This window comes from Dermacentor silvarum, chromosome 8 (genome assembly GCF_013339745.2).
Source record: "Dermacentor silvarum isolate Dsil-2018 chromosome 8, BIME_Dsil_1.4, whole genome shotgun sequence".
Classification (NCBI taxonomy): domain Eukaryota; kingdom Metazoa; phylum Arthropoda; class Arachnida; order Ixodida; family Ixodidae; genus Dermacentor; species Dermacentor silvarum.
This window is the reverse complement of record NC_051161.1, coordinates 174,214,389-174,240,574: the sequence shown is the minus strand read 5'-3', so window position 1 is coordinate 174,240,574 and position 26,186 is coordinate 174,214,389. Positions and strand designations below refer to the sequence as shown.

The 26,186-nt window shown below is 50.0% G+C and overlaps 1 protein-coding gene across 2 annotated transcripts in view; it reads left to right on the top strand.

Annotated features, from left to right (window-relative positions):
* The window catches only part of LOC119462588 (solute carrier family 41 member 1), a 520,047-nt gene that overhangs the window by 33,455 nt on the left and 460,406 nt on the right, over positions 1-26,186 (top strand). The window contains exon 1 of one of the 2 annotated variants that reach the window (XM_037723922.2): positions 18,775-18,893. The exons of the other annotated variant lie outside the window; for it this stretch is intronic. The gene's annotated coding sequence lies outside the window, so the exon portion shown is untranslated. Of the gene's footprint in view, positions 1-18,774; positions 18,894-26,186 lie in introns of those variants that run through there. 2 annotated transcript variants of the gene reach the window in all.

Below are 26,186 nucleotides of genomic sequence, written 5' to 3'. Positions count from 1 at the left end.
AAGACCCATCCGAACCCGTATCGTGTAGCTCAGAAAGAACGCGAGGCAATAAAGCAGCAGGTTGAAAAGTTGCTACAGGATGATGTTATCCAGCCGTCGAACAGCCCATGGGCATCACGTGTGGTGCTTGTCAAAAAGAAAGATGGTATCTTGCGGTTCTGCATTGATTATCGCAAGCTGAATCATGTTACAAAGATGTGTATCCGCTGCCGCGTATTGACGACTCTTTAGACAGGCTACGGCATGCGCGCTACTTCTCTTCTATGGACCTTAAGAGTGGATACTGGCAAATAGAGGTAGATGAGCGTGATCGAGAGAAGACTGCATTAGTGACGCCTGACGGGCTTTATGAATTCAAGGTTCTGCCTTTCGGCTTATGCTCGGCCCGAGCATCCTTTCAAAGGCTCATGGATACTGTCTTATCCGGTCTGAAGTGGAAGACATGCCTGGTGTACCTCGATGATGTGATTATTTTTTCCGCCACTTTCAAAGAACATCTAAAGCGGCTGCTGTCAGTTCTTCAAGCCATACGGTCCGCGGGACTCACGTTGAAACCTGATAAATGTCACTTCGGGTTTGAAGAGCTTCAGTTTCTAGGTCATGTCTACCGCAGCCATGGCCTAGTGGTAGAGCGCCCGCCTCGGCTGCGGTCAGACGCTTCATGGGTCTCTGTGCTTATTACCGACGATTTATTGCCAATTTTGCGCATCTCGCCTCTCCACTCACCCACCTCACAAGAGACGACGTTGCGTTTGTATGGGGAGAGGAGCAAGAAGCGGCGTTCAACGAGTTACGGCAGCGTCTACAAACTCCGCCAGTACTCGCTCACTTTGACGAGGATGCGTCAACAGCGATCCACACCGATGCCAGTAACGTGGGCCTTGGAGCTGTCCTTGTTCAGTGGCAGGACGGTGCCGAGAGAGTAGTTGCTTATGCAAGTCGAACATTGTCACGTGCCGAGTCCAACTACTCAACCACGGAGAAGAAATGTGTGGCCGTCGTATGGGCAGTCACAAAGTTTCGCCCGTATTTATACGGTCGCGCCTTTCAAGTAGTAAGCGACCATCATTCGCTTTGCTGGCTAACCAATATGAAATACCCGTACGGACGTTTGGCACACTGGAGCTCATGGCTTCAAGAGTACGATATGACAGGGTGTACAAATCGGGAAGACAGCACCTCGATGCCGACTGCCTCTCCAGATCACCTAATAGGTGATCTGGAGCGCAGATGCGGATGAATGCGCAGGCTTTTTAGGGATTGCTGATGCGGCCGCCATCTCTCGGCAACAGCAAGCCGACCGAGAGCTCAACACCTTGATCGAGTTCTTGAAAGGGCGAGCTACGAAGGTGTCGAGATTATTTTCACGGAGTCTACCTTCATTCTGTTTGCGCGATGGCGTTCTCTATAGGAAGAACTTCTCTCCAACAGGGAAGAGCCATCTGCTAGTAGTTCCCGAAGTTCTCTGCCGCGAAATCTTGCAAGCCTGCCATGACGAAGCCACCTCGGGCCACTTTGGTTACACGCGAACACTAGCACGAATCAAACAGAGCTACTACTGGCCCAGGCTCGCAGCAGAGGTGGAGCACTACGTGAGGACATGCCTTGAGTGTCAGCGACGCAAAGCACCACCGACTAAACCCGCTGGGCTATTGCACCCCGTTGCGGTACCGGAAACGCCGTTTGCTCAAATTGGCATAGACCTCCTGGGCCCCTTTCCACTATCTGACAGCGGCAACAGATGGGTCATAGTCGCGACGGACTATCTAACCCGATATGCGGAAACCAAGGCAATTCCGAACGGCACGGCAGCTGAAGCAGCACAATTCTTTATCGAGAACATTGTCCTCAGACACGGTGCTCCAGCGATCATCATAACCGACAAAGGAGCCGCATTCACAGCTGAGCTTCTGCGCATTGTGCTCACGGTGAGTGGCACAGCCCATAGGAAGACGACGGCCTATCATCCACAAACAAATGGGCTTACCGAGCGCCTCAACAAGACTGTCGCAGACATGCTTTGCATGTATGTCGATGTGGAGCTGATACCTGGGACACAATCTTACCATACGTCACATTCGCATACAATACGGCATGCCAAGAAACAACGAAAATGACGCCGTTCGCTCTGGTCCATGGTCGAGAAGTCACTACAGTGCTTGACGCTATGCTACCTCATGACTGCAATGGTTCAGATGCAGATGCCGCAGATTTCACTGAACGCGCCGAGGAAGCACGACTGCTCGCCCGCGTCAGGATAACTAGTCAGCAAGAACGCGACGCACGACGCTACTATCTCCGCCACCAATTTGCCGCTTATACGCCCGGGGAAAGAGTGTGGATTTGATCTCCCGTCCGACGCCGAGGGCTCTCGGAGAAACGTCTACGCCGGTACTTCGGACCATACAAGGTTCTACGCCGTGTTAGTGACGTGATTTATACGAGTTGGTTGGTGACGGTTCATGCTGCTCGAAACGCCGTCAACAGGTGCCTGAGGTAGCGCACGTAGTGCGAATGAAGCCATATCATTCAGAGTGAAGTGGACACCGCCAAGCTATCAACTACGAGTCTTTCCGTCATGATTTGATCAGAATCGGGACGATGCTCGCTCTGGAGGGAGGGTAATGCCGCGTCGGTATTCGTGCACAAGTGCGCCCTGGCGCCGACAAAGGCGACGACCGGGCTGCTCGAGATTCCGAAAGGCATCTAGAGAAGAAGATATTGTTGTTGTTGGCGCCTCTCTGGATTCTTCTCCTGAGTACGGCGCGGTGCTTCTATAATAAAGCTCCCGAGCTTCGTGTATCGCGACAATATCAGCTGTAAATAGATTTCACTGTTACTTTAATCCTTGTGTCACAATATATATATATATATATATATATATATATATTTACTATGAGAGAAAAGCTGAGAGGGTGTGCACAATGCAAAATGGGTTCTTTTGATCACTTCTATTCACAGGAGAAGCCAAGCCAAGCCAATCAACTTGCATGAGCGCAATTCAGCTCCGTGTTTCTTTTGAAATTTACGACGAGGCAGGGACTCAGAACCCAGAGGAACCTCCAAAACAGCCACCGGAAGTCTAGAGGCAGCTAACGAGACTATCTGTGCCCCCAAGGGGGCATGGAGAATCGACCAGGCGCTCTGGATATCACCACCAGCGATGCGGCAGGTAGCAGCCATGTTGGGCCTACAATCCCTGACCCAACATCGACGACTCAGTGGCCCCCGCTCACGCCGCGTTCCTGGGCTGACGCTGTCGAAATGACTCATCTGCAAAGGCAAGCAGAAAACCCTTTTTCTATTCTCGCTGATGACTCCAACGACCCCGCCGATTGGGACATGGAACAGCAAACGCGGAGGCAAGGAAAACGGCCGCGACCGCGGGACGCTGATAAGCACGTGCGCGATCGGCACTGGAAGCGTGGCTTTGCAGAGGACGCTCTGCAATGCGGCTCAGATTCGGATCAAGAAATTGAGATTACCAACCAAACGCGCACTGAAAAGGACCCTGCGCAGGCCAAGAAAGCCACAGAAACAGCGAACCTTTATCCGAGTGAAGTTTTGCAGGACACCACCACTATAATAGTTAGACCTAAGACCGCAGCGTCTATTTTGTCGATTCCAGACACAGTGCTAAACGCCTGGCTCAAAGAACGCCTCCGTAGTGAAACGCCGGCCACCATCCGCAAACAGCTTCGCGCAAACGTCATTGCCGTGGATATTCCTGCAGATGTAGAAACGCAACCATTTCTAAAGATAGAGAAACTCGGCCCTGTTCCAGTGCAAGCCTACGTCACTCCTCCGAGAGACGCGATCAAAGGCGTCATATATGGCGTAAGCACAGAATTTACTGACGAAGACATTCGAGCTACAATTCGCCCCCTGCAAGGCGGGCCAAAAATTTTGAATGCCTACCGACTTGGTAAAACAAAGCAGACTGTTCTCGTGGTGTTTGCCGGAAATAAGCTCCCGCGTCACGTACGCATGGAGTATATTGCGCATCAAGTCCAGCCTTTTCGCCCGACACCTATCTTGTGTTCGCACTGTCAAAGGATTGGTCACAAGGCGAACATTTGCCCACATGAAGCACGATGTGGCAGATGCGGAGGAACACACACTGCAGGCGAAATCTGCACCGCTACGAAACCACGCTGTCTACATTGCCAAGGTGAACATGTTACGGGCGATCCCAGCTGCCCACACTACAAACGCGAACTACTCATTTGTCGCAAACAAGCTGTGCAGCCGTCACTCACACGACGCCAGGCAATTGCCATAACTAAGACTGAGACACACGCTAACAAATCTACGTCATTCGAAGTCGCGGAACCCAAGAAAAAAGATAATACAGACGTTCAGAAATTACCAAAGGAAGTTCTTGATGCGCAGGCACACTCGGAAGTGCGCCAAAAAGCCTCTACAAGGCAACCTTTGCCCAAAGGCACCTTGACACAGCTGAGAAGGAAAGATACCGAGGTCAAATGTCAGGGCACGACTAATTCACCAGAGATAAAGAAAACTTTCGTCCAAGAGAACCGTATGAAAGAGCTGCAAAACACGGGGCTGCACAATAATTTGCCCACTGCCAGCTTATCACAGCTAGTGAGAGATGTTAGCGAAGCTAAGCAACAACGCGAAGCTGGATTACGCGACTCATTCGATATTCAATGGCGGCGGTTCGAAGTACTGCTGGAGCGTATGCAGAGCGCTATCATGACTATGCAGCAAACGATGGGCCAACTGGCAGCTCGTATTCTTGCACTAGAGAGACAGACACAACCTCGCATGTCTACTGTAGCGAGACTCGAAGAACAGGAGGTGAACCAGGGTTAGCGGCTTCTCGGTAATCATAGTACAAGCTCAAAAATGAATCAGCCCTATGATATAATCCATCACCCAACGCATTTGTTGCAGTGGAACTGTCGGAACTTCACTCTCGCACATGCAGAACTCTCCTTACGTCTACAACGTAACCGAATTCCAGTGATCCTCCTTCAAGAAATGGACGCCCCACCAACACTGCAGTTGACTGGCTACAACAAATACCTCCAACCTTGTATACCACGCAAGCTGAAGGGCCGCCACATGGGCTCAGACCTCACCGCTAGAGGCTTAGCTGGCGTGTTCGTCGACAAACGCCTTCCGCAAGTTCAGATCGACACTCAAGATTTGTGCACACCCCACCGCGAGATCGTTCTAGTTGCTATGACATTAGAAAATTTCCGACTTACAGTTGCTTCAGTTTATATACGACCTGGTTGTCAGCCCGGAGACGACATGAGTTGGGTGTCGAGTCTAAAGCAGAGATGTCCTACTAGACATATCATTATAGCTGGCGATTTCAACGCGCCACATACCCAGTGGGGCTACCGAATAGACACACCGCGCGGCCGAGCACTTATAGATGCTATGGAGAAAAGCGACTTCAACATCGCCAATGTCCTTGGAGTCTACACGAGAGCAGCGCTACATGCAGGCCAGCAAGACAGCACGCCAGATTTGACGTGGATGTCGCAAGACTTGCGCTTACGTTGGCAACGACAAGAAAATAGAGACGGGTCTGACCATCATCCGATTCTACTTAGCATAGAGAATATCAGTCGAACCTGCGCAAAGACTAGAACGACTTACACGACAAACTGGGACCGTTTCCGCAAGTTGTACGTGGATGGCACGGGTTCCTTCCTGGACAGACTAAAAATAGCAAAGCAGAGGGCTACAAAGGCGACGCGCACGCGTTGGAAAGATCCTGCTCCGGACTTGCACATGCTGAACCTCATAGCTTCGAGGCTTAGGGCACAACAGCAAGCCAAACGTCACCCAAAAAATGTTGCATTTCGCATCATTCATAATCGTGCAAAGGCTGCAGCCCGAAGGTACGCGAAGGAGCTACGCCGTTCGCGATGGCATCGTACATGCAGTGGACTAAACCATCGTACTAATCCTTCTCGTTTATGGCACCTGGCATCTATGCTTGATCAACCCGCCCAAGCAAAACAGCCCGCGCGCAGCATTGCCCTCAAACAGGGACTATCAGAGCAAGATTTCGCCACTCAACTAGTCACCCAGTTTTTCCCTCTCGCCGTTCAAACTGCAACAGTCAACGGATCAACTGTGGAGGGCCAGCAGAATACCGATGCAACGCATATGCTTGATCATCCATTCACTATTGCCGAACTACGGTATGCACTCATGAAAGTGAATTGCAGAAGTTCACCTGGACCTGATGGTTTGACATATACGACTCTCCGCAATCTCCCAGATGAAGGAATGTCAGACCTCCTCGACCTTATTAATGAAGTATGGGAAACCGGAATTGTACCGGAAGGGTGGAAGGATTCCCTGGTCATTCCTATCCCCAAACCAGGCAAGCCAGCTATGATAGCAACGAACCTTCGCCCTATTTCCTTAACATCACATTTGGGCAAAGTCATGGAAAAAATGGTGGCCGAAAGACTTCACTGGTTCCTCGAAGTTGAACGAAAGCTCCATCACACACAAACAGGCTTCCGTGCTCGCTTGTCGGCGCAAGACAGCCTCCTTATGATACATGACGATCTAACCTCTGAGCGCTTGCAAGGCCCTCGAATACTAGCCACTGTTGATATACATAAGGCTTTTGACAACGTAGGAGTAGATGCTATGTTGCAAGAAATGCACGCAGTAGGACTAGAAGGTCGCATAGTGACATACATCACGTCACTATTGACAAACCGCACTCTTCGAGTCAAGATAGGAGATCGATTCTCGCCGCTTCATTACATCACACATGGCCTTCCACAAGGCTCAGTTTTGTCCCCTGTACTGTTTAATATAGCCATGCACCGTCTCCCGTATCACCTCGCAAAGATAGACAGGTTGCATCACTCAATATACGCCGACGACATCACAGTATGGACCACGGGAGGGTCACTTGGTGAGCAGCAAGATGCCATCCAAGCAGCTCTAGATGCAATACAGTGTCATCTTTCGGCACTCAGACTATCTCCTTCCCCGTCAAAATCACAGTATATTGTGCTTGGTCCAAAGAAGATGAGGGAAGAAGCAGTAGCCATAATGAATGTGCCGCAAATACAAGGAAGCCCGATCGAAAAAGTACAGGACCTCAGAATTCTTGGACTCACTATATCGGACACAGGAAACCACACGGCGTGGCTTCAGCAGACACTGAGCCGCTGCCGAGCAACACAAGGGCTCCTCCGAAGACTCACATGTCGTAAGTGGGGCCTCAGAGAAGACACCCTGGTTATAATGACGAAAAATCTCATCACATCGAGAATTCTGTACGGCTTCCCTTACACACGAACCACGGTAACGATGCGTCGTCGCCTCGAAGCAGCTCATCGTCAAAGTATACGTATAGCGTATGGTTTGCCGAAGCATACCCCAACCCATGTGCTTTACTCAGAGGCACAAATTAACACACTTGAAGAACTAAGGGAGGACGCAAGATGTGCCCAGGTGCTGAGGCTAGCGGCTACGTCTTCAGGCCGAAGAATACTCGCCCAGGTCGGTCGGAAGCCACAAACTCCTCTTCTCCCGACACCTTCGGCGCCGTGGCTGCCCGTGATGTCCGCCATAGTTCACCCCCTTCCAAGCAACGTGGGAGTAAATGAAATAAGTCGGAGGCGTTACCATCACCGCAGAGCCATCCTCAACGATAGTACAGCTCAATGCATTTACACAGATGCTGCTGTTTCACATAATCACGTCAGTACTGCCTGGACGAACAGCGACGGCAGCAACACAGCAACAACTACTCATAGCACACAATTAAGTACGACCGGTGCAGAACTACAAGCGATTCTAGAGGTTGCTCAGGCAGCCAGATATGGCCGCCTCAAGCATCACCGCCCTCTACACATTTACACGGATTCGCAAGACGCCATACGTGAACTTAACAAGATTGACGCACACCCACTGGCAACCGCCATCCACGAAGAAGCAACACTTCTGCGGCACAAGGGAACTGAGCTGCACATTTATTGGACACCGAGTCATATGGGCGCAGGAGGGAATGAGCGAGCGGACGCGCTCGCGCGGGGAGCATATTTACCCACCCCCTATTCTCCTTGCCCCGTTTCCGTCACAGCTCGATCGGCAGAAGATGTCGACGCTGTCGATGCTCACCTGCAGCTCCGACAGCATAGAAAGCTTGCTCTACAAGCGCTTCTGCCCGAAGGCCATGACCCCCTCCCTCCTGGGCTTCCACGCCGGGAACGCGTGGCACTCCGCCGTCTACGCACCGGCACGGCAGTCACGCCTGCGTTCAAAGCCCAATACATCGACAAGTCGCTTGACCCCACCTGCGGAACTTGCACCACGGGTGCGCCAGCCACAGCCCACCACTTGCTATGGACATGTCCTGGCCTGTCATCACTGCGAAGAATCTGCCTTGCTGGGCTGCAGAGCTCAGTCGCCACTCTCAATGACTGGATCCTTCCTAGAGGGACCCCTCAACACCGCAAAGCTATATATGACAGCTTGCTCACCTACCTTATAAGAAGCGAAACCATTAACTTAATCTAGGCACCTCACCGGAAAAACCACTGGGGTTGCCTTTTCATACAAGTACAATTTTCTATTTTTTTTTTTTTTTATGACTGAATAAACGTATTTCTCTCTCTCTCTCTATTCACAGCGCACGAGAAGGGACATGCTGCTATTAAACGCGAGACCACGTGCATGAAACCCTAGTTCAGCTAAGCGTGTCATTTGATGGCTTATGCTACGTCATGACTAGAGGCCGGATCTTTAGGCAGTAAAAAAGCACATTTTAGGCGCCAGAAATAGGCAGGCAAAACAACGTTTTAGGCCTCCAACGTCGTAAATATAGGCACAATAAATTTTTACATAAATGCAAATAATTTCAAGAGAAGACGTGCGCGACCTGTATCTACGACAGGAAAACAAGAAAGGTTATTGTTTATGATGGCACAAAGTCGCTAAGAGTTAAACATAGCCGTGCAATTGTTCCATAAATCTGCTGGACTAATGACGATCAATGGACTTAATTCAACTGCTCATATGGTCATATTCATGCTCAATGATCACTGTACTCGAGCGTCGCATATGGCGAAACACGTATGAAAAAGAATACTTAATAATTGGGAATACTGATTAAAAAAAGCACTGCTTTATATCTGCCTTACGCAACTAAATTAAGATACACGAAAAACAGAGAAATTATAAATGAAAGAGAGACTACGATTTATTAAGAAATTAACATGTTCTTACAGTAGGACTCTTAAGCCCGGCCCACATTCAGCGTTTTCACCGGCGTTTCCTGCCATTGCGTCTCTCGGCGTCGTTGCATCAACGGCGCCGGAGAGGTCACCCAGCCACATGAGACGCACGCAAACAGCTCCAGTCCAGCGTCGCACAATGTGACCAGACAGATTTAACCAGAAGCAGTGTGCAATTTCATTCAAGTGAACTATGAGTAATGTTCCCGATTAAGGTTTTTAAGCCCTGTTTATAGTTCTGCGGCACACACACACACACACGCACACACATTCACGGCAGCGCGCTCGAAGGTACGAGCGGCTGCTTTCTCAGACGGCGCAGCCTCGCCGACGAGACACTGGCGCCACATGGTGGCACGCACGCGAAATGGTTGCTGCGGAAGTCGCTTGCAAAAGTTGCCAGCAGCGCGGCCGCAGCCATGCGCTGATTGGTCGGCGCCAAGTCGGCGCTCATCGATCCGCTTCCGGCGGCGGCGCCGGCGCCGAGATTTCTTGTGTGCATTGAGTACGACGTTTCGGCTTGGCGCCTCCCTCAGCGTCGACGCTGAGCGGCGCCGGGTCACGAAACGCCAGGAAACGCCGGGAAAACGCCGAATGTGGTCGGGCCTTTAGGTGCAACTCTGGCAATTTTCTCATATACAATGACATTATCCGAATTGTACACACAACATGTCCCAACACTGCCAAATACACTTGCGCCCATTTGAAGTGTACATGTTTGAAGAAATCTGTTTGGAGAGCACGCGGAACGTAGTCTCAGAATCACTGTGAAGATTGTGGAAACAATGGCGAACTGTTGGCGAACCATCTCCAGATTTTTGGATTAAAAATTGTACCTCTCAGTTGTCACTTGGCATCTTGTACGCGGAGAAAGAACGCTCAATGGCGGTGAATGGCGGTGAAAAAAGTTAATTACAAACAAAACAAAAGCCGCGTGCACATGAAATTTTTCTTTCTTCGTTTGCTCTTTACTCTCCTTTCCCCTGACGGCCCTCCGCGGTTTCGCATTCGCCAACCACTCGCGCCATGTCAGCGCGGCGGCGTATACTGGCCGGCGCGTCCCATTTCACTGCTGCTGGCGGTTGTTTTCCGGGAGTTGGTTGAACTAGAGGACTAGGTTGAACCACATAGAGTTCCGAACAATGTTGCCCGGTAACATGAATAACGATCTCTAACTGCACTCGAAAGCGAAACTTGAGGCTAAATCGTGTTCATATAGGCGCCGATATTGAAAATAGGCATTTATAGGCACTATAAAAACACTATAAAGGCCCTCTTTAACCTCTAATTCATGCTCATATATCAAAGTGATAGGAGTGCAAGGAACAAAAAAGGCATTTGCCTAAAATCCGGTCTCTAGTGATGACCTCGGGCTGTCGGCGTCTCCTGTCGTCGCCGTCCCAACAAACAAGCGGCTCGCGCTCGGCACGCACTCGTGCCCGTGCTCCCGCGTTCCTCGTCGTCGTCTTCCACTGCTGGCTGCGTTGCCGCTCATCATTCCAGCGTGGAATTTCACTTCTCGTCTGTCGTCATAATGCAGAGTCCGCATTTAGCCATTGGTAGTATTAGCCCATTAGCGGTGCATCACTGCATGCTTCGCACCTCCCCAGGTTTCGCGTTAGTGGAGCTGCATTTCGCTCAATGGGTCATTTGACACTTACGCTACACTGTACTTACGCATAAAATTTAATTCACCGCTCAAACCGAGCCTAAGACTTAACTCGTGCTAACTGGAATAGCTAATAAAACCTAAAACAGCAAGAAAGGCGTCCATAGGTTTTTAAAAACGCAGTGAAATCGCGTATGCCTCACACTTCGTTGCAGTCGTGACCTGGGGCGGTATTCTGTAAGAGTCTACCTAGTGGAATGTCCATTTCCGCTGTCGCTGATTGGCTGCTGCTTGACGTGCAGGAAGGAGACTGGCTGGCACCTTCCTGCACGTCAAGCAGCAGCCAATCAGCGACAGCCGAAATGGACAGGCCACTAGGTAGACTCTTACAGAATACCGCCCCTGGACTGCAGCGGAGAATTGTAACGCACGATGATTGCGCGTACAACGCGGGGAGAAGTCGGGATGCGTGCCCCACCCAAGTGGGAAACTCGGTAACCCGTGACACGTGTCCGGACCTTTCCCTCGTAAAAAATGCTGGGGACGCCGCCTGCGAGAACTTGGGCGATTCTTTAGGCAGCGATCACTGCCTTCTGCACTCCTGGCAAAAGCAGCCCGTAAAAAATGGGGTCAAGCAAAGCTGACCGATTGGCACATACTCCGAAATCAGACTATCCCTCCCGTACTCTTTTCTGGCGGCTACGCGGAATGGGCTAAACACATAGACAACATTCAGAAACAACACGTCACTACACTACAAACCACCGAAGAGATCCCCGCAGTGGACGCTCACCTCCTGCCCTTGTGGGAGGCGCGCCGAAGCTTAACTAAACGGTGGAAAAAGCAGAAAACCAATCGCAAATTACGCGCCCGCATAGCCCAACTCACAGAGCAGGCTGCATCGTATGCTGCCCAGCTCTCAGATTCAAATTGGATAGCACGCTGCGACGCCGTAGCTCATAAGATGAGCTCCAGGGGGACATGGCGTCTCTTTCGCAGTCTCATCGACCCCTCTCAAACGAGAGGGGAGACGCAAAAGCAGCTCCGGCAGGCTCTGCAGGGGTTCCAAGGTACAACGGCGCAGCTTACGGACACCCTGTGCGATAGATATCTCTGTCGTACGGAGGACTAGAGTGAGCCCGAGTACACGCACTCTGGCAAGTTTAATCAACAACTCGATGCCCCTTTTGAGTTGCCTCACCGTAAGGCCGCCTTGGATAAATTGCGCCGGGGTGCGGCTCCGGGACGGGACCGCATAACAGTGAAACTGTTGGCGAACCTCCCGGACTCAGCCTACCTCCATTTGTTAAAATACATGAACCAAATCTGGGACGGGCGTCCACTCCCTCCCGAATGGAAAACGTAACTTGTAACGTTCATCCCCAAAGCAGGTAAGGCCGTGAATACGGACAACCTGAGGCCCATATCACTGACTTCGTGTGCGGGGAAGCTTATGGAGACAATGGTAGGGGATCGCCTCTCTCCATACCTGGAGGGCAGGGGCTTCTTTGCAGCTACTATGTTCGGGTTTCGCCCGCACATGTCTGCACAGGACGTCCTCCTCCAGCTGCACAGGGACGTAATGCGACCCACAACTATGCAACACAATGACAAAGCCATCCTCGCCCTTGATCTAAAAGGGGCTTTCGACAATGTTAAACACGGTAGCATCCTGGCCAACTTGAATTCCACCGATTGCGGTACTAAGACCTACGCATACGTAAGAGATTTCCTCTCTAAGCGCCAGGCCTTTCTTCGGATCGAGGACGAGGAATATGACCCTTACACGATGGGAACACGGGGTACCCCTCAGGGAGTGGTGTTATCACCGCTCCTGTTCAACATAGCTATGATGCGCCTCCAAAGCCAATTGGCCCGGGTGGAAAGCATTCAACACGCGGTATATGCAGATGAAATTACAATCTGAACCACTGAGGGGAGCCTTGGGGAAATAGAGGACCGCCTACAGCGGGCCGCATCCATAGCCGAGGCGTATGCCATCGACTGTGGGCTCCAATGTGCTCCAGCCAAATCAGAGCTTCTGCATGTCAGAGCAAACCCAAAGGATAAGGCACCAATACAGATCTCTCTGTCGGGAGGTCCTGTCAGAGAGGTGAATGAGCTCCGGATTCTGGGCCTGTTCATTCACCACAGACTCAGACCGGACTCCACTATATTGTGAAACTCAAGAGAGTAGGCGAACAGGTAGGGCGCATGATCCACCGTGTTTGCAACAAGCGGGGCGGTCTGCGAGGCAGGGACGCGCTTCGGCTAGCCCATGCCTTCGTGACTAGCTGGATCCTCTACGCCGTGCCATACCTTCGCACTACTAAACAAGAAGACGAGCGAATAGACGCCATCATCCGCAAAGCAACTAAGCGAGCCCTGGATCTTCCGGTGACTACCTCTAACGCAAAACTCAAGGCGTTGGGGGTGCTCAACTCCTACCAGGAGTTGCGGAAGGCCAACCTCGTGAACCAATACACGCGGCTCATGCACACAGCCCCGGGCGCCGCCTGCTCAATCGCTTACACATCCAACACGCTTGCACTCCAAAGGAGGTGGAGCGTATTCCAGAACTGTGGCGCCATATGCTCTGGGTCTCTCCGCTCCCACGTAACATGGACACCGACATGCACGAAAGCAGACGACATGCACGGGCTCGGGCGCTTGAGAGACAACACGGTTCCCGACCTGGTGTATACTATGTAGACGTAGCAGGGCCGTCGCCCGCGAGATTTTACACGGCCGCCGTCGTTCACCGGGAAAAGCACTTTGATGGGCTCTCATTCCGAGCCCAAAATTCAGCGCGAGCTGAGGAAGTAGCGATAGCACTTGCTGCCGCGGACCCCAATTCGAGAATCATGATCACGGACTCCCGTAAAGCATGTAATCATTACTTGACAGGGGAGATCTCCCCCTTAGTCAGTCAAATTCTAAGACGGGCTGCCACTGACCCAACACCGAAACGTATTATTTGGGCTCCTGGCCACTAGGGCTTACGAGGCAATGAGGCCGCTGACGCGGCTGCCTGAGCGCTTACCCACCGGGCTCCTCACCCTAGCTCTTCTAGCTCTGAGGCAAGCCTACCGCTGCTGCGGTTCAGGTAAACTATAACACATTATAGCGAGAAATACCGCCTTTTCCCGATTCCTGCAAAGGGGCTGAGTAAGGCGGAGGAGCGAACTTTAAGGCGCCTGCAGACAGGTACTCTACTCTGTCCTGCAATCATCAAACATTTCGATCCCAACATGGATGGGCGGTGCCCGCACTGTGGGGAGACCTGTGATATCTTCCACATGGCGTGGGCATGTACTAAAAATCCCCTCCTCCCCCCTTCCCATACACCTTCCCGAGAGGCATGGGAGACTGCCCTCCTCAACTGCTCCTCGCTGGAGTCCCAACGGGCTCTGGTGTAACGGGCGCAAGCCGGGGCCTCGTCATGCGGTGTCCCGGACTAGGCACGCCGACCCTGTATCAGGGCACTCTGTGGCCCCCAAACTCTCTCTATTAGACAAATAAAAGTTTTTCACCACCACCACCACCTCCATCACTGTCGCGCTCCGCTGGAACACCGTTGCAAGTGTTCGATCAAGTCGAGAAAGTGCTGCGCGGTGTGCGACTCCTCGGAAATGTAGACCTTGTGAGCGTACGTCTATAGGCCGTAGTTTACTCGCTTCCATCACGAATGTTTCGGAGTCAGACAACCCACATTTATGAGTACGGGTCGCTCGTCTGCGATGGGGAAGTTAACATAAAGAATGTGAAAATAATTCAGACAAGATTCGTATTCTATTCCTTACACGTCTTTATTTCCGCATTTAATAGGTAAAACATTGCGGAAGTGTCGGTATGCATCACCGAGTGCGATGCGGGAAATAGCCGAATTAGATACCGTCAAAAAAAAAATCGATATAAAGAGCGATCTACTTTTTAACGACGAGCTAGGCATGAATAAGAACAAGTACACTGAGCCTCTTACTCGTTGATCCACCTATTCCAGCCACGCTAGAAAGGTTCAAGAGTACGACCGGTGTAAAACTTAAGCGTTCACACTTTTCACGAACCATTAGGGACTTTGACGGTGGCTTGCGACACTGTTCGCTCATCTTTAAATGCACACAAAGAAATAACATAAACGGGCGGCGTACATCGCCTTCCTTCGCTTAACAATCTGTTCTTACGCGTGATCCCACGGATGTGCTTTTTCGTGTTTCTGACAATGTTTAGTATTTTTACACACACTCTTTTCACTGTGTGCATCTAACGAGGTAATATCGCATGACACAAGTTGCCACATGTCGTGTACACATATTTCTTTTGGTGTTTCTGCTTTTCTTTTCCTTCACTTTGGCAAACTGAGCGCCAAGAGCAGTTGAGATGCTTTCTTTTTGCGAAGGCCACGCATTTCATGTCTTGCTTTTTAGTCCAAGTTCCTTTTTATGTCAACCATCGCGCCTTGCATTCGATGTCGTGTTATGCTATTTTCTCCACATGTCTTATAACCAGAGGCTGGCAGTCGAATCGAGTTGCTGGCCCTGCGTTTTTCGGGGTGTCTGTATCGTGCTTGATAAAGCCATCAGGCGCACGTGTTATTGCCACCACCGCAGCTGACAGCAACCCTCCTCAAGCACTGTTCATCGCCATCCTGCGCTGAATAAATCAGCAGCAAATAAGCCATGGTGACTACTCGCCAAGTCACGCTTGGCTCGATCGCATCGTTTGCATTAATGACACGAAACAGTGTCCAAGTAATTTCCAAGTTTCTGCTTTTAGTAATTGGCTGCATTAAGTTTCCGCATCCTTTGCCCGTTAGTAGACTCCCGCGTTGAGATCCGTGTTCAGTTACTTGGCATAAGAGAATCTGCGGCCCTCTGGGAAGCAGTTCATTCACCGCTTTGTTCTTGACCTGTTGCTCACTTACCCTAGGGCACTGTCACACTGACGACAAGTTAGCCCACACTGTTCGCCAGCAGCGTGTCGTCTACAGTTTTGTCGTACCAATCCAGCAAACATTATTAGGATGTACGTTTTTGCCGCGTCCGTATAACAGTTTTTTGTGCGACAGGAGCGCGGAAAATGATGTTCGCACGCAATATTTGCTTCCTATAGTGTGACAGCGCTTTGTTGTCAGAAACAAAAGTATCCAGTCTGTCATTCAGCAAAATGTTTAAACTACACGAAGAAGACAAGACGCGAACAGAAACATAGACGCACACACAAAGCGCTTCGTGTGTGCGTATACGTTTCTGTTCACATCTCAACTTATTTTGCTGAATATGTGAACCCAACAAGATGCCGTACTATCAACGCGACGTAAGCCAACCTAAGCTCCTCTGAGTATCCCTGCGGTTGACCAGCAGGTGTGCTGACGATTTTATTACTTCTCTTGAGGCTCTGTTCCATCCAGCACATAATACTCAAAAAAGGCGAACGCAGCAAAAATCGATTTGGGCGTGTTTATTCTTCTTCCAGCACCACGATTGGCGGAGGAGACGCGCTTGTGCCACTGTGCATGTTTCTCTGTTCTCTTCCTGCGTCAACAAACCTTCGACGTCTTTTGGGATGAGTGGATGATTCTGAACTACTTGTATGTTGCGCAACCCGCTGTCAAGCTGAACTTGGTTTGACTGATGAATGTTTGTTGACGTTCAGTGCAGTCGATCCGTGTTCGACATTGCTGGTTAAGGGGAGGCAGAAGAATGAGATGAAGTAGGGATGCCAACTGCATCTGGTTGGCCACCCTGGTGGGGGGTGACGCGGGGAGTGCGTGCGCGGAGAGCCACGCACCGAGTTCGTTGTTGATGGATGCCCCAAACGAAGGATCGGTTGTGAGAGAGGCGCTTCTTTATAGATGTGCCATACTGCATTTATGCTTAGTAAAGGTAAGGGCTTCGCTCATAGAGGGCACGTATGGGATGACACGTTTTAGGTATGCTCTTCCACCTAGAGTCCAGCAGACGATTTTCCGTCTTGGCGATGTTTGCAGGTAGCTCTTGGCGTATAATCCGTAGCCATTATTAAACGCCCAGAAGTGTTGGCGAACCCTGCTGTTTTTATCTCCAAGAAGTGGTTGCTGAACCTTAAGCCGAAAAACGAGAGAAGTGACTCCATGTCGTACGCGCCCTGCATGAGCGAAGCATTGTCCCGCCTGTCTCCGCAATGAGAATTGTAACAGCTGCCTAGAAGACGACACATTCCTAAGAGTGGTTCAAAAAATACCTTGCAAGCACTGTTACATTGAAGACGACCACACGAGCAAAAACGTGACGTCCTAACGGATCGTCGTGTGTGTTTTAAGACTCGTGCAAAGTATGCAAAAGTGCATTCAAGTTATTGACTGGGTCAACGCATCGCACAAGGAAAGAAAGTAACAAGGAAACTTGGGCTCCCGAATGGTTCCGAATACACACACTCACAACTAGCCACCCCAAAGCTTACCTCCGCGTTCATAGCGTACCGTGCCCCGAATAAAACAGACGACGATTGTGATCCGTACCAAAGCGCCACACCAGCGCTTGTCCTCCCTCGTTTGTGCGCGCTGCCCAAGAATGGATAGGTTCGCCCACTTTTTCATCCTTCTGCAACTGATCAGTAGGCATTGGTGGTCTACTTGGTTAGGTCATTGTCGAATCAATGGTAGCGCTCTTTTTAAGACATAGACAAACTATACCTCTATACATACACGAGCAGCGTTCGTGTGCGTGTTTATAGCTCCCTCGCTCACTCACGCGCGCGTGTGCGTGTGTGTGTGATTTGATTCAAAGTTCGTTTATGTCGCAACAAGTGCGTTGCCGTTGAATCAATACTTGACCTGGTCAACGACATACATTTTTTTAGCTTTTCTAACGTGCTACCTCACCGGACGAGCTTTCGGCGTACTCTTTTTAAGTCGGGCGCATTTTGCCCGCTGTCTCTACAATAAGCCCGTCCTCGGCCAACTGCGACTCTGAATAGAAAGTTATGAGATTTAACGTCTCCAAACTACGCAGTGGTAATGTGGGTCACCGTAGTGGTCCCGAATAATTCTCGACCCGCCGTGGTGGCTCAGTCAGCTAAGGCGTTGCGCTACTGAGCACGAGGTCGCGGGATCGAATCCCGGCCGAGGCGGCCACATTTCAATGGAGGCGAAATGCAAAAAACGCCCGTGTGCTTGCGTTCTAGTGCACGTTAAAGTACCGCAGGTGGTCAAAATTAGTCCGGAGCCCTCCACTACGTCATGCCTCATAATCAGAACTGGTTTTGACACGTAAAACCCCAGAAAGAAGAAACGGATTAATTCTGACCATGCGCCTTCATCTGAGTGCACGGCCCTCATCGTCGGCAATCAAAGCGGCTACCTGATGCTCGACAGCACAACGCCTTCTCGGAGCAACGCGGCGACGCAGCTTGCGACGGCTTGCATGCAGCAGGCGACGTCGAGCGCCTTTAGCTGGCAGCTACGCAACAACTTTTCCTCATCGTAAGCGTCATCGCTTCCATTCCTGTGTACTATACGAGTAGGCAAACAATCATCCCGTTAAGAAAACGTATCGCTGACTTAGCTCACATATCCATAATGTGTACGGACAAGGTTTACGGGCGGCAAAGCCAGGCAGTTTTCTCCCGTACTGACGGGGATATCGCCGACCATCAGAAACAAAGCCCAATGCGCTGTATCATTGCCTCCCCCTCAACCACGTCCCCGGAATATCTTCTTTACGTAAAAGAAAAAAGCAAAAAAAAAAAAAGAAAAATAGACGCGACTGATCGGGGGCGGCCGAAGTGTGCTCGCAACGTGCAGCTGTCGAGCGCTTCTTCGGAGCGGCAGCTGTTGGGCGAGAGATAGGCGCTGCATCCGCGAAGGCGTGCCTTCCGCCTCTTGACACTTGCGGCCGTCGTCACAGCCGCGCGTCGGCTCACGTGGGCGTCGTCCGCCATGGCGTATAGTCGGCACCGGTGGCCGACAGTGTCGCGCAACGATCGCTCGAGGTGGCCTCGCCGGACGCTGTCGGCACATGTGCGAGACAACGCTCGTTCGTCATCCCGGACGGTCGGTGAGTGTTGGGGCTGCCAACGGCTCACGCCACCTTGCGAACGCTTTATCGACCCGTGCCGTGTCAGCGGAACAAAGGAGCTCTCCGAGTGAAGAAAAGCACGAAAGAATAGCAGCCTTTATTATTTAGTCTTCTCAGTGATGCCCAATAACCAACTCGCAGATGCTGTTGATGCTTCCAGGCCCTGTAAAGCGGTCGCTCCCAGCTTGTGGCTAGAATAAAAGAAAGCACTTATTTTTCCTCAATAAGAGAAACAATAATGGGATGTGCACGCAAACACAACGAGACCATCGCTGCACATGAAAAGTGCAAACCTCACAATGCCGATGCCTTCATTTTGTTCCGTGTCCCCCACTCGCCGGCGACTCAGTTGCGACGGCGTTCAGTCACTGAATTCAGCGCGAATTCGGTTCCCGGTGGCCGCGGGCAAAATAATGCTCGCTAGAGAACTGCGGTAATCAAAATTGACGTGGAGCCACGCTGCTCCGTGCACCGAAAGTGGTCTTTAACAAACCATCCATTCGGTGCGGCTTTATCTGAGGCATACGCTGAGATCTACGAGGCTCGCGGGGGCACATGTTGGCAAGGCATAAACAGCTGTACAGCGCGAGAAACAGAAGGGACGGCTGTGGCGTGCCAACTATTTCTCGGGGGGACAAACTGTGCAACACCCTCTCTCTCTTTCTATATATAGCACCAATTATTTTAATATATTCCCTGAACTTATGTAAAATCTCAAGATGATACAATGACAAAAAGCAATTAGTCCTTCGCCCCGCACTGTGGCAGCAGTACAGTGTATATAAAATTAATCATTTATCACAATTTTATTAATTGAACAAAAATACTATTTGTGTGTAAGTCTACAGCACTAATTTATCACTAGTCAAGGCAGTATTGTCGAGGTTATGCGCAGCACAGCACAGTCAACCTAAAATACACAATATTCACAAGAAAGAAAAGAAAGATAATGCTAGCAGATGTTTGCCACCTTGGAGAGTTACCAACCAATTTCCAATTTCGAGCAGTTGAAATAAGAGTTTTAGTTTCCTGTAATTACACTAGTATATGACGGTTCCGTTTGAAACCTTGACCACATGCAGCGCTTTCGAGCACTTATTATTGTTAGAAAATTTTGAACGCCAGTAATTCATGAACACACATGTTATTTCAGCAGCACATTAACCAAGCATCGCCTTGGTTAGTTCGCCGAGGACCTCGCAGAAACCAATACGAACGTTTTATGACGCATGAAAATAGGGAGGAAAAGACGAGGGTTTAGTAATTATTTGCAAAGTATCTAACTGGGCCAGGATCCAAGAAAAAATAAATGCAGCAAGCTCAAAAAAACAAAAACGAAAAACAGTTGCACAATGCGGTTCGAACTCGCAACCCCTCGAACGTGAACATTTTGTCAGACATGGCACTTACCATGACCACCCCTCCCCTTTAATATAAACCTGTTGTAACCTTGTCGGGACAATGGGAAGCATAGCTGATAGCGGCAATATCACACATTCAAAAACTTGATTGACATTTTTTTTTTACAAAAGCTCTGCTGTATTCAACTCATTTACCTTTGCAGAGCTATTTTTCATAGCGTTCCACCAATTTTGCTGGGTTTGATTTTGGTGGCAATTGTAGTACTGCCAAGCCAATGGGTTAAATTCTGCCCCGTTCGTTAGACATACCGCTCTAGAGCACACACATACGTAATTTATTGCGACAGCCTCAATTACCCACCTACCAGCTTTGAACTTTACCTACACATTACCCTTTACGTCGTCCTTACTGTCACCGAAAATAAAGAAGCCTCCTCGCCTAGTTCACTGCGGACGACACCAGGAAAATCCAATATACGTATCGCGCATTAAACTCCCCCCCCCCCCTCCCTTCCCCCAAGAACGGGGGCTCAATGTTTAGGGGCTCAGTAAATATTCGTAACGCTTCTAGTAAGCCAGAAACTTTACAAATTTACAGCACATTCCAGTTAAGCTGTGGCCATTCCTTCTAAATAAATAGTTTATGGAATGCAGAGTTTACTTGAAAATCTGGGAAACGTTGCATATAACGACAGCTTGACACTTTTGAACGCTCGCTTAAGATTAACGAATTTTTTTTTTACTTTTTTTTCAACAGCTGTATTTGATCAACAGGCATCGTACACAAACTTGGCGTAGCGTTCCCTCTATGTTCGCATAATTTGACCTTGGTTGAAATTGTAGTTATGCCAAGCCAGCGGTATAAGTTTTACACCGGTCTTAAAAACACTAATAACGGTCTGGTCCACTTACATACGTAATCAATCGTAAGAAGGCGCATTTAACCCACTTACTTCGAACGTTGTCTACGTATTACACATACTGTACCCCTAATGATTCCCAAATATGAAGGTGCTGTATTTAGTTCAAGGAAGACAGTGGAGGATCAAGCTGTGAGCCTCGTATATGTCATGACATTCATGTCATGAGTCCTCAGGAGTCCGTTTAGCTGTGCCCAAGAGACATTAAGGCGAAATCCTTAGTCATGCTCACAACTATGACTTCGACTTTTAGCCTTTTCCTTCACTTAGTACCACATCCGAACCCTTTCCATTGGTTTTTGAGTATTAATTTTTTTTCGCTGAGTCATGGTCATTTCTGTTGAGTCATGCTCATGACTATGACTTCTACCATAAACCCTTTAGCATTTTCATTTACTTAGTACCCCCGTCCGAACCCATTTCTGTGGTTTTTGAGTGTTAATCTTTTTTCGCTGAGTCATTGTCATTTTCACTGTGTCTTGCTAACGACTATGACTTCTACCATCATCCTTTAGTGTTTCCTTCACTTAGTGCCCATGTCCGAAACCATTCCAGTGGTTTTTTAGTGTTAATCTTTTTTCGCTTAGTCATTGGCATTTTCGGCAGCTGTTTTATGACCTACATTACATGCATGTCATGGCCTATCCTTTATGTTCGTCCTACACTCTTGTCATCTATGCCAATTTTGGCACATACCAAGTTAACGAAATGACCATGAGAACATCAAGACGTAGGCGGATGTTTCATGAGCTACATGACACGCATGTCATGACATGTCATGACCTATTATGTTCGTCATAAACTCTGATCGTACTACGCCAATTTTGGTACATATCAAGTTTACGAAACGACCATGAGATCCCCAAGACGTATGCGGCTGTTTCATGACCTACAAGGCATGCATGTCATAATATTCATGTCATGACCTGTCATTTATGTTCATCATACACTCTTGTCGTGCTATGCCAATTTTGCAACATACCGATTTAACGAAACGGCCATGGGAGCGTGAAGACGTAGGCGGCTAGATAGATAGATAGATAGATAGATCATCATTAGCCTGTATTTATGTCCACTGCAAGACGAAGGCCTCTCACTGTGATCTCCAATTACCCCTGTCTTGCGCTAGCTGATTCCAACTTGTACCTGCAAATTTCCTAACTTCATCACCCCACCTAGTTTTCTGCTGTCCTCGACTGCGCTTCCCTTCTCTGGTATCCATTCTGTAACTCTGATGGTCCAACGGTTGTCCATGCCTACGCATTAGAGGGCCTGCCCAGCTTCCCTTTTTTTAATGTCAACTAGAATATCAGTTATCCCTGTTTGTTCTCTGATCCACACCACTCTCTGCCTGTCTCTTAACGTTAGGCCTAACATTTTTCGTTCCATCGCTCTTTGTGCGGTCTTTAACTTATTCTCGAGCTTCTTTGTTAGACTCCATGTTTCTGCCCCATATATTCGCACCGGTAGAATGCAATGATTGTACACTTTTCTTTTCAGTGACAGTGGTAAGCTCCCTGTCAGGATTTGGCAATGCCTGCCGTATGCACTCCAACCCAAGTTTATTCTTCTGTAAATTTCTTTCTCATGATCAGGGTCCCCTGTGAGTAATTGACCTAAATAAACGTACTACTTTACAGACTCTAGAGGCTGACTGGCGATCCTGAATTCTTGTTCACTTGCCAGGCTATAGAACATGATCTTTGTCTCCTGCATATTGATCTTCAACTTCACTCTTACACTTTCTCGGTTAAGGTCCTCACTCATTTGCTGTAATTCGTCCCCATTGTTGCTGAATAGGACAATGTCATCTGCAAACCGAAGGTTGCCGAGATATTCGCCGTTGATCCTCACTCCTAAGCCTTCCCACTCTAAGAGCTTGAATACTTCTCCTAAGCATGCAGTGAATAGCATTGGAGAGATTGTGTCTCCTTGCCTGACCCCTTTCTTGATAGGTAACTTTCTACTTTTCTTGTGGAGAACCAAGGTTGCTGTGCAATCCTTGTAGATATTCGCCAAGATATTGTCACGTAGTAGTGACGCTGAAGAAAACAGTCGTAAAACTGTGTACGACGAAACTGGTTGTTTATTGGGCGAACCTGTGCCCACAAAAGCAAGGTACACTCAAAGCACAACGATAGCGGCGAACACAGTCGGCGATCGTCGAAAATCTGATCAGCGGCGAAGCGCGTCGGCTTTTATACCTGAGTCATCGAAGGTTCCAGATTAATCCCTGATGCCCGCGTGTCTTCCAGAAAGTTCTAGACAATTCGCGTCGGTCATACAATCAGATAACATAAGCGTCGGTGAAAACAGGCAACGGAAAGAAGCATCGATAACGTTCTAGAAACTTCCGATACAGGCGCGTCCTGCGCCGAGCGATAACGTTTAACATTTGTTAGCCGGTGGAAAGCGGCCACCGGTGAAAGATAAACATGTATACGTGTCAATACCCTCCCCTTAAAAAAGCATCGTCCCGATGCTACAAACACGAAAGCGAAAACAAAACCATGCGTAATAAACAACAAACAAAAAAAAACAATAACAAAGTAACGAAGTACCTAAGGTCGTCAGCGGGCGTAGAAAGGTTTAAGACGCACCACATGGATGACTTCAGGTCGTGCCCGGCCCCGCTGTGATTGCGAAATGCCGTCTGGCACGACCTCATAGTCCAGTGCGCCAATACGTCGGATTATCTTACATGGTCCAAAATAGCGACGCAACAGTTTCTCGCTAAGTCCTCGTCGGCGAATCGGGGTCCAGACCCAAACACGGTCGCCGGGCTGGTACTCGACGTAGCGTCGTCGCAGATTGTAGTGTCGGCTGTCGGTCCTCTGCTGGTTCTTGATGCGCAGGCGGGCGAGCTGTCGACCTTCTTCGGCACGCTGCAAATAAGTGGCAACGTCGACATTTTCTTCGTCAGCGACGTCTGGTAGCATGGCGTCAAGCGTCGTTGCCGCGTTCCTTCCGTAGACCAGGTTGAACGGCGCCATGTGCGTCGTTTCTTGCACGGCCGTGTTGTATGCGAAGGTCACGTACGGAAGGATGGCATCCCACGTCTTGTGTTCGACGTCGACGTACATTGCCAGCATGTCGGCGATGGTCTTATTTAGGCGCTCGGTGAGGCCATTCGTCTGCGGGTGGTAGGCGGTGGTGCGGCGATGGCTTGTCTGGCTGTACCGCAGGATGGCTTGAGTTAGTTCTGCCGTAAAGGCCGTGCCTCTGTCGGTGATGAGGACTTCTGGGGCACCGTGACGCAGGAGGATGTTCTCAACGAAGAATCGGGCTACCTCGGCGGCACTGCCTTTGGGCAAGGCTTTTGTTTCGGCGTAGCGGGTGAGGTAGTCCGTAGCGACGACGATCCATTTATTCCCGGACGTCGACGTCGGAAAAGGCCCCAGTAAGTCCATCCCGATCTGCTGGAACGGTCGGCGAGGTGGCTCGATTGGCTGTAGAAGTCCGGCTGGCCTTGTCGGCGGTGTTTTGCGTCGCTGACAGTCTCGGCATGTCCTTACGTAATGGGCGACGTCGGCAGAGAGGCGAGGCCAGTAGTATTTTTCTTGTATCCTCGCGAGAGTGCGTGAAAAACCGAGATGTCCAGCCGTTGGGTCGTCATGGAGAGCTTGCAGAACCTCTGGACGCAATGCTGAGGGTACCACGAGGAGGTAGTTGGCTCGGAGAGGCGAGAAGTTCTTCTTTAGGAGAATCTCGTTTTGCAAGAAAAACGACGCCAATCCTCGCCTGAACACCTTCGGCACAATGACGGTCTTGCCTTCCAGGTAGTCTACAAGGCTCCTTAGTTCCGGGTCGGCTCGTTGTTGTTCGGCGAATTCGTCGGCACTGATGGGTCCCAAGAAAGTGTCGTCATCCTGGTCGTCTTGTGGCGGCGGTTCGACGGGGGCGCGAGACAAACAATCGGCGTCAGAGTGCTTTCGCCCGGACTTGTAAACGACGGTGATGTCGAATGCTTGAAGTCTCAGGCTCCAGCGTGCGAGGCGACCTGAAGGATCCTTCAAGTTAGCTAGCCAACACAAGGCGTGGTGGTCGCTCACAACTTTAAAGGGCCTGTCATAGAGGTAGGGGCGAAACTTTGATGTAGCCCAGATGATGGCGAGGCACTCCTTTTCTGTTGTGGAATAATTTGCTTCCGCCTTCGATAGCGACCGGCTAGCGTAACTTACAACCCTTTCTAGTCCGTCAGTCCTCTGCACAAGCACGGCGCCGAGTCCTACGCTGCTTGCGTCGGTGTGGACTTCCGTATCGGCGTTTTCGTCGAAATGCGCAAGTATTGGCGGCGATTGCAGGCGTCGCTTCAGTTCTTCGAATGCTTCAACTTGCGGCGTCTCCCACTTGAACTCGACGTCGGCCTTCGTGAGATACGTCAGTGGCTCAGCGATCCGTGAGAAATTCTTGACGAAGCGCCTGTAATAGGCGCACAGTTCAAGAAACCTACGCACTGCCTTCTTGTCAGCGGGCGGAGGAAAGTTGGAGATGGCCGCAGTTTTCTGAGGGTCGGGGCGCACTCCAGACTTGTTGATGACGTGGCCCAAAAACAAGAGCTCCTCATATACGAAGCGGCACTTTTTGGGCTTTAACGTGAGTCCGGAGGTTTTGATTGCTTGAAGAACTGTTTCAAGGCGCCGCAGGTGTTCTTCGAAGCTTGAGGCAAACACAACGACGTCGTCCAAATAGACGAGGCAAGTCTGCCACTTCAAGCCTGCCAGTACTGTATCCATGACGCGTTGGAATGTCGCAGGTGCCGAGCAAAGACCAAACGGCATGACCTTGAACTCGAACAGTCCGTCTGGTGTTATAAAGGCAGTCTTCTCCCGGTCCCTCTCGTCGACTTCGATTTGCCAGTAGCCGGTTTTGAGGTCCATCGACGAAAAATACTTTGCGTTGTAGAGTCGATCCAAGGCGTCGTCAATCCGTGGGAGGGGGTATACGTCCTTCTTCGTGATCTTGTTGAGCCGACGATAATCGACGCAGAA